This window comes from Ambystoma mexicanum, chromosome 6q (assembly GCF_040938575.1).
Source record: "Ambystoma mexicanum isolate Mex_15411 chromosome 6q, UKY_AmexF1_1, whole genome shotgun sequence".
Taxonomy (NCBI): domain Eukaryota; kingdom Metazoa; phylum Chordata; class Amphibia; order Caudata; family Ambystomatidae; genus Ambystoma; species Ambystoma mexicanum.
Window position 1 is genome coordinate 1,384,073,733 of NC_090937.1, and position 12,674 is coordinate 1,384,086,406.

Genomic DNA, 12,674 nt, shown 5'->3' on the forward strand with positions numbered 1-12,674 from the left:
GCACTTGCCCCCATCTTTTTACCTATAAAAACAGCCCTATATCATCTTAATTTCACTCCCCACCCTTTGCAGCTCCTCTTTCGGCCATGAAATAACCCAAAATGTGTTTCCCAGTGCACTATTCGCAGACACCGGCCACTGTCTGTGGATCCAACATGGATCGTTTAAAAACATATGATCAATTTATGCTTTTCACCATCCAATCAGCTGGCACGTCCGATGTCTGCGGACATCACAACAGCCTCTAGACCAATCATAGGCCTTTCCACAGACCAAATAGGGAAGTGAGTCCACGGAACGATGCCAGGTATCACACTTTTTTTGTACATCCTTTTTTGCTATTTAAAAAAAAAAAATACGTGATGGATTTACACGCTTTTGGGACCAAGCCGCCAATACTGCCACAAATTTGGTAAACATCCATCCAGTGGTTTGGGCTGTCGGCGTGACCAACTTTTTTCCCCATTGCGTCTATGAGAAAAACCACACATTTTAAGACTTAAAACTTTGGCCACCCCCCAAGAGAACACATCACAACACATCACAAAATTTTCCAGAATCAATACGAGGTGGCCATATATTTTGTCTGCAAATTTTGGTAAGGATTCGTCCAGGGGGGCATAATTATAAGCCTCCCAAAAAGTGTTATTCCTATGGCTTGAGTAACTTATCCATAAGACCACACTCCTGGGACTGCTTGTGCATCCAAATAAAATGAGGTTGTCAGAAGGGTAAAAAGTTTAATTTATTTTATTCCCACGTCTCAGGGAGGTGGCAGAAAAACAGCAACATGTTTTGCACCAACAGGTGCTTGATCACAGGATATATACAGGGTTATATCTCGCGCTTAAAAACAGACCTCAGGAATTAACATGTTATAAAAGAACAACAATAATAATAATAATAATAATAATAATAATAATAATAATAATATAAATGTTAATGGGTGTATGTGTGTAGGAAATAGTGCGATCAATGCAGGAAGGTCATTTTCGTGTTTGTAGATCATCTGTCTGTGATTGTGCAATATTGTGGTGGCTGTCCCTGCATAAAGCTGGTGACCACCTTTGCTTTGATTTCAGCTTAAATGTCTTTATTTCAATACATGTGGGTTTTGATAAAGCTACTTGTTTCTTCCCCAGGATTGTGGGCGAGTCTGTATGATTAAGGGGAATTAGAGCAAGGTACCCACCTGATGTAATATATGTACGTTGACAACATTATTTCTTGGTCGTGGGAAAATAAGCAACACCTATGAGATAATCAGTCATCTTAAAATGCCTCACCTTAATTCAGGGCTGGCCCTTCTTGCAGTGTTCCTGTTTGTGACCAGTCAATTTTTCCTGGTTCTATAAACCTAATAACTAGTTCCTATCTCATGGTTCCTTGTTCCTGAATCATTGTATTTAATTTTATTTTTGTCTGATTAGTAGTATTTTCTGCTTCTTGGATTCCCTTCCTAACTTTCCTATGTTTTTGAGTCTGCATTTTCCAATGATTTCCTGTGCTTGAACAGAACAGTTTCTCTTTGTTCTATAATTCATTACCCTTGGTGTACTGTGCATTGTAACTTTGATTCCTTAACACCACACTTTGAGAGAATTGCCACTTTTATTTCTTTTTCCTTTCCTTCCCTTGATGGGTGGGGGAGGTTTCTACTTATAATTGTGGTTTCCCTGCTCCTGTTCCTTGAGTTTTCTTTTCCTAGGTTTCCCTTGCCTGTATTAAGTTACCCTACCCTGGCTGCTGTAGCTTTTCTGGGTCCTGTTTGAGTTGCAGGGTTCCTTGCCATTGCTGGCAACTCAGGTGATGTTGATGTTTCCTATCCCTGTGAGTATTGTCTTAAAGTTGCTTTATCTAACATCATCAAAGGTACTCACAAGCATCGTCGTTGATTGTTCTACATATGAACAGAGTGCTAAAATAACCTCTAAAAGCAATTGTGGTTGAGGAAATTGCTGAATTTCTTTGCAATCTTAAGGTGCTTTTAAGTACTTTTGCCACATCCCCTTTCATATATTTGTATCTGCTTGAAAAACCTGGGTGTTAGAGTACAAGTATCTTGGTTCCATGTCAGGTTGTCTGACACTTATTTACCCACTGTGGGATTGTGTTAACATTTCCCTTGCCATTTCCTCTATCTTTGCTCTCCCCATGGCAAAAATAGTGAAACTTCATTGTAATTGTTTACTAATCACTTGGTGTTAATCATGTCAAAAGATGCTAAACTTAACAAAAAAGCACCAAATCATACTGGTACTGTCACTATAAATTTCAGAGCCTGCGGTAGAGGCCCTGTAGTCATGGTTAAGTTACTCAACTCATAGGAAGAACACTTAGTGGGCGGCTTATAACTTGGCTCCCCCTGGACGAATCCTTACCAAACTTTTCAAAAAAAGTATATGGCCCGCTCTAAATGGTAAGCTTGGTGAGGTTTTGTCAAGGGGGTGGAGGGTGGCAAGTTGTAGGGGTGTCCCACATTTTATTTTTTTCATAGACGCAATGGAAAAAGGATTGTGTGTAGGAGTGGCCGCTCGGTCCGAAAAGCGTGCTTTTGTAAATTTGGTGTAAATCTGTCCAGTGGTTTTATTTAAAACAGGCAAAATGTAGGTAAAAAAAAAAGTAATATCTGGGCTCGCTCCACAGACCCACTTCCCTGTTCGCTCCACATACAGGACTCCGATTGGTCTGGAGGGCTCTGTGATGTCCGCGGGACACCCAATGCGCCCGCTTATTGGCTGGTGAAAAGCGTGATGTGTGTCATATTTTTCCAAAACGCCCGCCATGTTCTATCCGTGGATATCTGTGGCTGTCCACGGTCAGCGTGGTGAGGAACAGGGCTCGGAAACATGTTTTAGGTCATTTGGTGTTGGGAAGAGGTGCTGGGAAGGGTGGGGGAGTGAAAGATGGTTGATATGATGCTATTTGTTTAGGTGGAAGAAGAGCGTGCAGGCATGGCAGTCAGTAGATACCGCAGTAGTACACGGACAGAGTCTTGGGCGGGCGGCTTGTCTGGTGAATTCAGGCAGGCTTTATTAGGGTAGGAGAGTGGAATGTAAAGGATATGAGAATGTTTGCTTATGTTATAAATAGGGCATGCACCCGAGAATTTAGGCACTGGCACAGCTACCACAGTATCAAACGGCCATGCAACCAAGAATTTGGCCACAACCATTGCAGTAGTCAGTGTTTGGTGGGCAGTTGGAGAAACATGTTCTAGGTTATTTGGTGACTACAAGAGGACTTGTTGGAGTAGAGGAGGAGAATCTAGAAGATATGGTGATATTGCCATTGGTGAAAAATATGGTTGGCGGTTTATTTTGATATCTTCAGATGGTGTTTGAATTGGGAAGTTAAGGGCAAGTTGTGGTGTGTTGGTTGTGGCCAGTGGCCAGATTCTTGGGTGCATGGCGGTATAATGCTGTAGTGGTTGTAGCGAGTCCCTAGATTCTTGGGTGCATGGCTGTAGACCTCACATAGGTGAGTTCATGTGTAAGGTTGAACGATTATCTGAACTGCGAACACTGCATAATATGCCATGATTTGCATTTTGCAACAGCTGATGAAATGGAATGGATTCACAATTAGGTATAGATACATACACAAATCGCTCATTAGGGACTTGCTCCTGTGCAACATGGTTGCAGAGATTGCATGAATGTTTCCACGTTAAAGGTATATTTTTGCTTTCTAATACTTGCGGTAAGCACATTAGAAATTCTTGTGGATCTTCCTGTGCGTTTATGGTGAATCTTGTCATTCCTGCACAGTAGTCCAATTCTTGCCTTATTGCTGAGACAAGTGTTGTCAGGATTATTTGTTGGATTTCTATGAAGGACAAGCATTTGCAAACACAACTGGTCTGAGCCTTTCAAGTAAATGTTTTGAACAATTGGTGGCAACTGGAACAGAAGATTGATTTCTATATTTGCATAGCAATTTACATCAGTTGTGTTGGAAAATGTCAATGGACCAGAGAATACTGTCTCTGTGTCTGTGTCATTTGCTGGACCTCCACTTGTTTTTTTTAATAGATATATTTCTCTTTGTGCTGTTGGATGTGCACTTGCATTTGCACTAGATAGTTTTGTGGTTATGCTACTTGATGGAGTAGGCTTTGCTTTCAGTTTCTTTGGTGGTACTGTTAGGAGATCTCTTATAGGTTCTGTTTGCATTACTTTTCTTTAATAAAATGTACCTTTTTGAGGAACAGGGTATATATCGAGATGGGGTGTGTAGAATTGTACTCCACGATGCAAGGAATGTCAGTCTTGACTTTATTTGTATCCGAATTGACTAGAAATAGTCTTGCGAGTGTACGTAGACATGACAGCACTATATAACTCATGTGCTGCCAATTTCAATCAGTGCCTGACCTAGGGTTAGACTTTGCAATTTGTGAATAGTGACTGTATATGCAAGAGAATTGTTCTCTGCATACATACATGTCTTTGAAGGAATCGTGCTGTTGAGTGTCCTATCCTTTTAACTTCTGAAAGTTTTTCAAAGTGGATGTTGACAAACTGAATGTTGTTGTCATGTGGGTACGTCTGGAAGCCAACAACTGTTCCAATTGCTCCATTAACTAAATCTTGCTCCACATTTCACAATTACTCAGCAGTTTAAACACAATGTTAACATTTTCTCCAAACCAGATGTGTTGGAGATACAGTTTTCTAAGCTTTTCAGTTGTGCTGTTGCTGGTTGACACATAGGGAGTGTCATGGTGTGCACTTCCAGTTTGTCTGTGGAGTTAATATGCGCTTTTGGTTGCATTTCTATTTTTAACATTGTCTCATTGAATTGCGTACAGCTTGCTAGGGTTGGCATTAAGGACATACATTTTACATTTTTATGTGCTAATTGTTCCATGACATCAGGAGCTGATGTGTCATGCCCATATAGCTCATGGATGAGTGTACTATTTAAGATAGATTGTGCATCTTTAGAAACAAGACCAATCCTAATGTTTTTTAAAATGTTAGCATAGCTGACGTCTGCAGGCTGATGCATGTTTTCAGTTAGTTCTCTGTATTGGAAATGTTGCCAGAGATACATATTTCCCATGCTGCCAAGTGTATTGCGGCATTGTTTGTGGCCTAAGGTTTTAAAAATAGGTTCACCAATAGCATGTTTTCCTCCAACGAGTTCTCTATAGTCCGTTTTAAGGACTTCTTATAATCTGAGGGCAATCAAAGCCAACATTAGGCTGGAGACCATGCTCACCTCATCCATTAGGAGCATTTTAATTTGTTTCAGAATTCTGCTTAGTTGCATAGTAGCTTCTGTTGATAGTTTGTAGTCCTCTAATTTGTTTTGGTGTTCTACTGGAAGGAGCAGTAGGCGGTATAAAGTAGCACCTCCTATGTTGTAGGCAGCTGAACCTGTGGGGGCTGTTTGTTAACTTTTGGAGGAATTTGCTGATGATTTTTACTAAGAATGTGTTTGCCTGAACCAGCTTCACCACTTACATGGAGGAGTACAGGTTTATAATTTTGACAGCTACAAGATTTACTTTCATGCTACAAACCATGTTCAATTTCTTTCGTCACATCTAGGAAAATGCTAAATCGCTCATCATTGAGTTGTGATTTGAGCAGTGCCAAGTTTTCCTCTGATTCCTCATATTGATACATGGTGATTTCTACTTCAGTCATGGCTAATTCTGCTTCATTTACTATGAATGGCTTTCCAAGTTCTTGGCTTCCTGTAACAAAAGGGTGACTACCCTCAGGAGTGTCTTCATTTAGTTGTGCTTTAACTTCTTCCTCTTGTTAGCGTTCATTGTCCAACATGTTTTTGTATTGCTTGAAATTGACATTTGTTTTGATGTGCATTGAAAGCAGCTTCAAATGAATTATGGGTGCTCCATACATCTTCTTCTTTTCTATGTGGTTTAAAAAGTTGGAGTGGGGACATCTAGTAAAGTTCTCTATGTTGAGGAGTTTTAAATGGTAGCTTTATATGATTAATTAGGCTAGGTTTGGTAAGTTTAACAAGGCTCTCTTCAAAAGTATTGACTATGTATTTTCCATTTTTTTCAGCTGGTTTAGTATTATTCTTGTAGCAGAAATGTTAGGCTATGTGGTATAGGCAATTTTTTTTCCGAAGCACTACTTCCGTTTGGGTAGTATGTGTCTGATACATTGTTTTTCAAAATGTCTTGGCTGATTATTTTTGGCTCCTGTTTCTATGTCTTGGTATGATTTCAGTACTCTTTTTCTGGATGCAGCAGTAGCAAGGCTTAGCAAGACTATGAGCCTCATTACGCGGTAGGCGGTAAGTAACGGTTCTTACCGGCATGGCGCAAATAATGTGTCTGTGTAGTAACCAGCCCGCTAATTGCGTGCCATTACGAGTACGCGGGCACGAGCTTTGTGCCATGCCGGTAAGGACACTACCGCCATGCCATTAAAGGACCCAAAATGTCCCTTAGCGGCATCAAGGAAAGCGCTGATAGCACTTGCACCATCCATGAATCCGGCATTAGCTAAAAGCGGTGACTGTAAATAAGCGGAACCGGAAGTAGCTTCATCACACAGGAACGGGAAAGAGCACGGCGGTCATTTTTAAAAATACAATCCATTGCCATCCTCTGCCCCAGGACCTGCAGCAACACTACAGCTGGCCAAACTTAATCCTACAACACCTGAGAATGCCCAAGGCCCTAAAGAAAGGTGCAGCGTGCCAGCACAAGGAACGCTTCTCCAATGAGGAACTGACAATGTTAGCAGACACACTAGCTACTAACGCAGAGGTTGATTTTGCAAACGACATGCAGCGTCCCGCACTGATAAAAAAAAAGGAGATCTGGGCAGAGGTGGCACAGAAAGTAAGTGCAGTGGGCATCACACTGTGCACTATAAAGGAAGTACGCAAGCGGTGGGACGATCTGCGCCTCTGTGTACAGAGTATACTAGCAGCTAACAGGAGCCTGGCCATGGGTACAGGAGGCGGAGGAGGATCTCCAATCAAGATGCAAGAGTGGGAGGAGACATGTGCCAGCACCATTGCATTGAATCCATTGAGGGAGTGGGTGAAATGGAGCGCGGTGTGCCGTCATCATCAGATGGAGGTGAGTGTCCACACAAAACTCTGCCATGCAAAGCATGAGGTACTCCCCCAAATGTGACCTGGAAATTAGCTAATGGCTGGGGCATCACACACACATGTACACAACCCTGCCCATATGCTGTGCACATCCCCACACAACCACATGTATACAGCACGTCAGACACGTGTCACTCAGACTCATGTCTGTATAACCCACCCATCCGGCTAACAACCCGTATGGCCAAACTTGAAGTCCAAATGCATAGAACTGCAGCAACAACAACATATGCATGATGCACGTTGATGCATCACTGATGCTATCCCCATCTTGGCCCCCACAGGCTCACAATCTGACAGTAAGGAGGAGGACTCTGCGACGCAGGCCCCACCACCAAAGAAGCAGGCCAAGGTCATGGAAGTAGGCACCAGGCCCAGCACATTGAGGGGCACTGGGAAATCTGGACTGCTGCAGAGGGCCAAAGCCACACATGTACCCACATCACCAAGGCGTGAAAGGCTGTCCGAAAATGTGGTAGCTCCCACACCAACCATTCCCACCACGCAGGAGCCAGTTGCAGAAGAATCACTGTCTGCCGCAAAAAGCTCGATTGGCGAGGCAACTGCCACGGCACCCATGTCAGATGTCGAGGAAACGTGTATTGCACCCGTGGAACACCACACTCCCAGCCCACAGCAGTCAGCCCAACACAGCCCACACACCACATCAAATGCCAGCAGCCTTGATCTGTCTGGTGGTGAGTTTGTGGCAGGGAGCTGGTGTCGCATGGAGTCATCACCTGATGGCGGACACATGCCACAAGCTGCGTCAAGAACCACCAAACGCAGTCCCAGAGACCATGGCATCAGCATCATACGACAGCGCCAGGAGGAGCTGACTGCGCTGGTTGGCCAGCATGTGGGAGAGGGTGCCCTGGCGAGGGAAGAGTGCAGGGAACATGCCAAGGGCATTAAACAAGCTATTGAAGCCAGCACCAACAGCATTTGCGACAAATTATCAGCTGTGAGGCAGGTCCTCACCCGCATCGCAGATGCTATGGAGAGCCAGCGCCCGCACAGGGACTTGACCAACCGAGCACCTCCTCCTCTGCCAGCTCAAGGCAGACCAGCCCCCTGCACAGGTCCGTGCGGGCCATGCGGCGCACAAACTTACAACCACCCAATGCTGGTAGAGGAGGTGGGAAGTAGGAGCAGCCAAATGTTGGTGACTCGTGTACACTAATGCTGCACTGAAGTGCAAGCCATGTTTGGGGAAATTGTGGGGGGAGAGGGTGTTTGGGGGATTTGTGGGGGGAGGGGGAGAGGGTGTTTGGGGGATTTGCAGGGGGAGGGCGGAAAGGGTGTTTGGGGGAGTTGTGGGGAGAGGGTGTTTGGGGGAGTTGTGGGGGGAGGGGAGAGAGGGGAAGGGTGTTTGGGGTGGAGGGTCCATGCACTTCATTATCTTATAAAACTTAATACACCCATTGTGTCATGAAAAATCACATGAGTGGACATTCTTCATTGTGTATGTGTGGTTTATTGCCGGACAGTGCACAGTGTTCTTTTCCCCACAACACCCAGTGCCCTGAGTCCCACATCCATTGCACCCTCTTCATCCATGTGTATCAGATTCTGGCGCATAGCACGTCCCTCCTGTGCATCGCCACCTGCATGACGTGCAGCCCCATCTTCTCCCTCCTCATCCTCTTCCTCACCAGGTGGTTGCAGTTCAATGTCAGGGGGCAGAGGCACATTCTGTCTGATGCACATATTGTGCAGCATGACACATGCCATGGTGATCTTGGCCACCTTCTCATGCCCGTACAGGAGTGCCCCACCCGACCTGCTGAGGCAGCGAAACCGTGTCTTCAAAAGGCCAAATGTCTGCTCAATCACCACACGTGTACGGGTATGTGCACGATTGTAGTCCTCTTCAATCCTGTTCTGTGGGTTCCGGACAGGGGTAAGGAGCCACCTCTTCAAGGGATAGCTAGCATCACCTGCATGGGTGCAACAATGGATAGGTGTAAGTGATTACATCAAATGGAACCAGTACCTATCACACACCAGTCAACTTTGATTTGTGGATGACATCCACATATCCCTACATGCATGGAGGTAATCAAAGTAACTGCAGTGTGGGAAGGTGATCTAGTCCTTGCAAGTGTTCATGCACTGTGCATGCCTACGGCAGTTGTTGCCATGAACTAGGTGATGTGTAGTCATTCGTATCCTTTGGTCCTGTCACCATTGGAACCAGACTCCTAGTGATCTGCCATTCCAAACTTGATGTCCCCATGCTGGCATACAGCACTTCTGTTTTGGTGTACAGGTGAGATTCCGTATATTAGCTTCAGGTGATCCCTTTCTATGCACCCAAGGTCGCATTTCCGTTGTGATGCTGTTCAGCGGGCATTTACATTGGCCATATTGGCAACATGTTGCTGCATTGTGTTGTAGAGGGTATGGTCTGATGATGTGTAGTGTACATGTGGATGGATATGGCATGGATGCAGTAATGGCTTATTGCCATCATTGTGCAGCTTACATCTTGCATATTGTTTTCATGTGTCAGGTTCAGTCTGGCCTGCCTTGGGGGACAGTGGTGTATTTCAGTATGGGCATTGTTCAGTCCATCAACTGATCTCACCCAGTTGGAGTATGCATCCCCCCCAAACACACCCAGTTCAAGTATGCATCTCTCCTCCTCAATCACACCCATTTGGAGTATGCATCTCCCCCCAATCACACCCAGTTGGAGTATGCATCTCTCCCCCCCAAATCTACTCCCCACATCACACTGCCGTGTGGTTGCCATGCTACTCACCGAGTAGCCAGGAACGTTGTCCGGCATGTCGTTCCATGTAGCGTGGTATCGTTGAGTTCCGCAGGACCATTGAATCATGGGTTGATCCGGGTTGATACCATTTGCATGTTGATGGAGTGGCATTGCTTTCGGTTTCGGTACACTGCCTCCATGGCATGTGGGACCACCAATTCCACATGGGTGCAGTCGAGGGCCCCAATCCAACTTGGGATGCCTGCCAGTGAATGGAAGCCAATTTTGGTGTTAGAGATCTCCTGGGCAGTCTGTGGCAGAGATATGTGTTCACTTGTGTGCTTCAGGAGGGCATCGAGCACCTGGTTCAGCATGCGTGAGAATACTGGTTGTGATATGCCATGCATCTGCCCTACCGTGTGCTGGTAGGTGCCTGTGGCCAGGAAGTGGAGCACAGAGACCACCTTCAGTAGAGGGATAATGGCGGTACGGATGTCTATGAGGCTGACAATGTCGTTGTGTATCATGTCCACAATGGTGGTGATGGTATCCCGGTCCAGACGGTACAGGGTGTGGATCAGCTCAGGGGTTAGGTTGAATGGACTGGCTCTGATTCTGGGGATTGGTGGCTGCCTCTGTGGTACAACTGCCTACACGCCCTCCTTCTCCTCCTGCGTCTCCTCTGTGCTGCCTGTTGTTGTTGTTGCTGTTGCAATGCAATCATGTCCTCCAGCCCCAGGATTGCTACTAGTATTGGAATCATTTTGGTGTGTGAATGGGTGTGGGAAGGGGTGTGGTGTGCTCCTTTTGTGCTGGCCCACTCTACATTGCCTCCACCTGTGCTGATTGTGTGCATCTGTGGCAGTTGGGAACACTGCACATGGCCGTTTACGGGTGGTTCGCGATGGCGGTATTTCCACCATGCCGGTATCTACTTTTTGGGCCTGATTCATACCGCTATTTGCATGTCTGCCTGACTTGTGATGTACCCCTATTTCCGCCATGCCACTAATGCCGGCATGAGGGGTCGCGTGCCCGCGCCCATGCCGCTATTAGAGGCACTGTTCTTTGCGGTGCCGCTAATAGTGGGTAGGCGGGTCGTAATAGACCAGAGCGGTTAGCGATGCAGTAATCCTTTACCGGCATTGTTTTTCCATTACCTCGTAATGAGGCCCTATGTGTTCCGATTTGTCATATAAGGTTGTGCCTGTTAAACAGTCTGCAGCTTCGTAGCATCCACATTCTCAATGCATGAGCATTTTTATGCCAAAACTGTGCAGTTTTTGTAACAGTGTTTTGTTAGATGATGTGTCATCCCAGAGGTCTTTTAGCTCTGTTTTCTGAGCTTTGGTTAGGTAGGCTGTGACATATCTTGCAACAGCAGTGGAATTGTCTGCAATGTATTGTATGTCTATGTTTGCATTCCGCAAGATGGCAATTATTACATTGTAATCATTGATGTACTTTAAAGCTTCATTTCTTTTAATGCAGTATGTGTTTTTAGGTGATTTGGCTTTTACACTGTATCTAACACACACCATTAAGCTGTTGACTTATCCTTTTGCTGAAACTGGTCTAGGGAAACCAAAGTCTCATTTGGTATAGTATTTGCCATTGTTTTTTATTTCTGTGTAGACACTATTTGCCACATTTATGTCTTTGGAAGCGTAAAATGTGTCTATGTAGCTCACTATGTGTGCTTTCTGAAGGGATGTCCCCTTTGTGAATATACTGCAAAACAGTACCATCACTGTCCTGACCACATTTAGGAGAATCCTTTATCCACAAAAGCTTGTGGATGTGTGGTGCTCCTCTGGATTGATATTCCTTTCTCCAAAAGAAGGGTTCCACTTCTCCGAAGGGAGGAATTGTTTTGTTACAGACGAAGTGCAGCATGACAGTAAAGCAGTGGTGAAAGTATCTTGAAACATCTACAGGGTCAAGAGAGCAGAGTTCTCCTGGTGTTTTATGTCTATCCCTTTTCTGTTTTGGTTTGCTATGCATAGGAAGTCGTTCAAGTCCTCCAATGCATATTCTGCACAACTCAAAGTGACAAACCATGCGGGTGGGTCAAGGTTCCATAGCATACACTGTACACCGGTGTGACATCAGAACCAGTATTCTTTTATACCACGCATTTTTGCCAAGAGATTTGTGATACTTGACTGCAAAACTTCATCTTTGTCTTTTATCTTTTGAAGTAGTTGTGTAGCAGACATGTTTAAAAAATTGGAACCTGTGTTAAATGTGTGTGCAACTCTGTAACATAGAGTTGCCAGTTCACTTTCAAACAGGAGGTGGAATATGTATTCAATGTTTTGTCTGAATCTGGGGTCTTCAGAAAACATTTGTAAAGAGCGGTATTCTGATGCTGTCATTTGTTGCATCTTTCATCATATCTTCCCCCTATTCCAGTAGGAAAGAGTAGAGGAAAGGCTTGTGCTTCTACACTTTCTTCCCATATGCTGATTGGAGATGCATTTGATATGTTTCTAGTGCATCAGCTATGATGTCTTTGGAGTCCAGTGGGTGAATTGTATACTGGTCTAAAATATTGGATGCCGTTATAGAACCTAGAAGCTCAAATTGGCCAGTTGATGAGGAATCCTGAATTATTCAGTGGTTTCCTCTAGGTTTTGTTTAATGTTTATTTCTTTGTAGTACTCATTGTTCGCTTTAAGATATTGTATGGCTTCTCTAACTTTGTTTATTTCTACTAGTTGTTGCCAAATTTTATTGTCTTTCGTTGGTACACCATTCACTAGGATAATCAAAGATTGATCTATTGGGCATTGCACTCCATTAGTGTACACATTTTTGTTAAGATCTAATGGGAAATAAACTA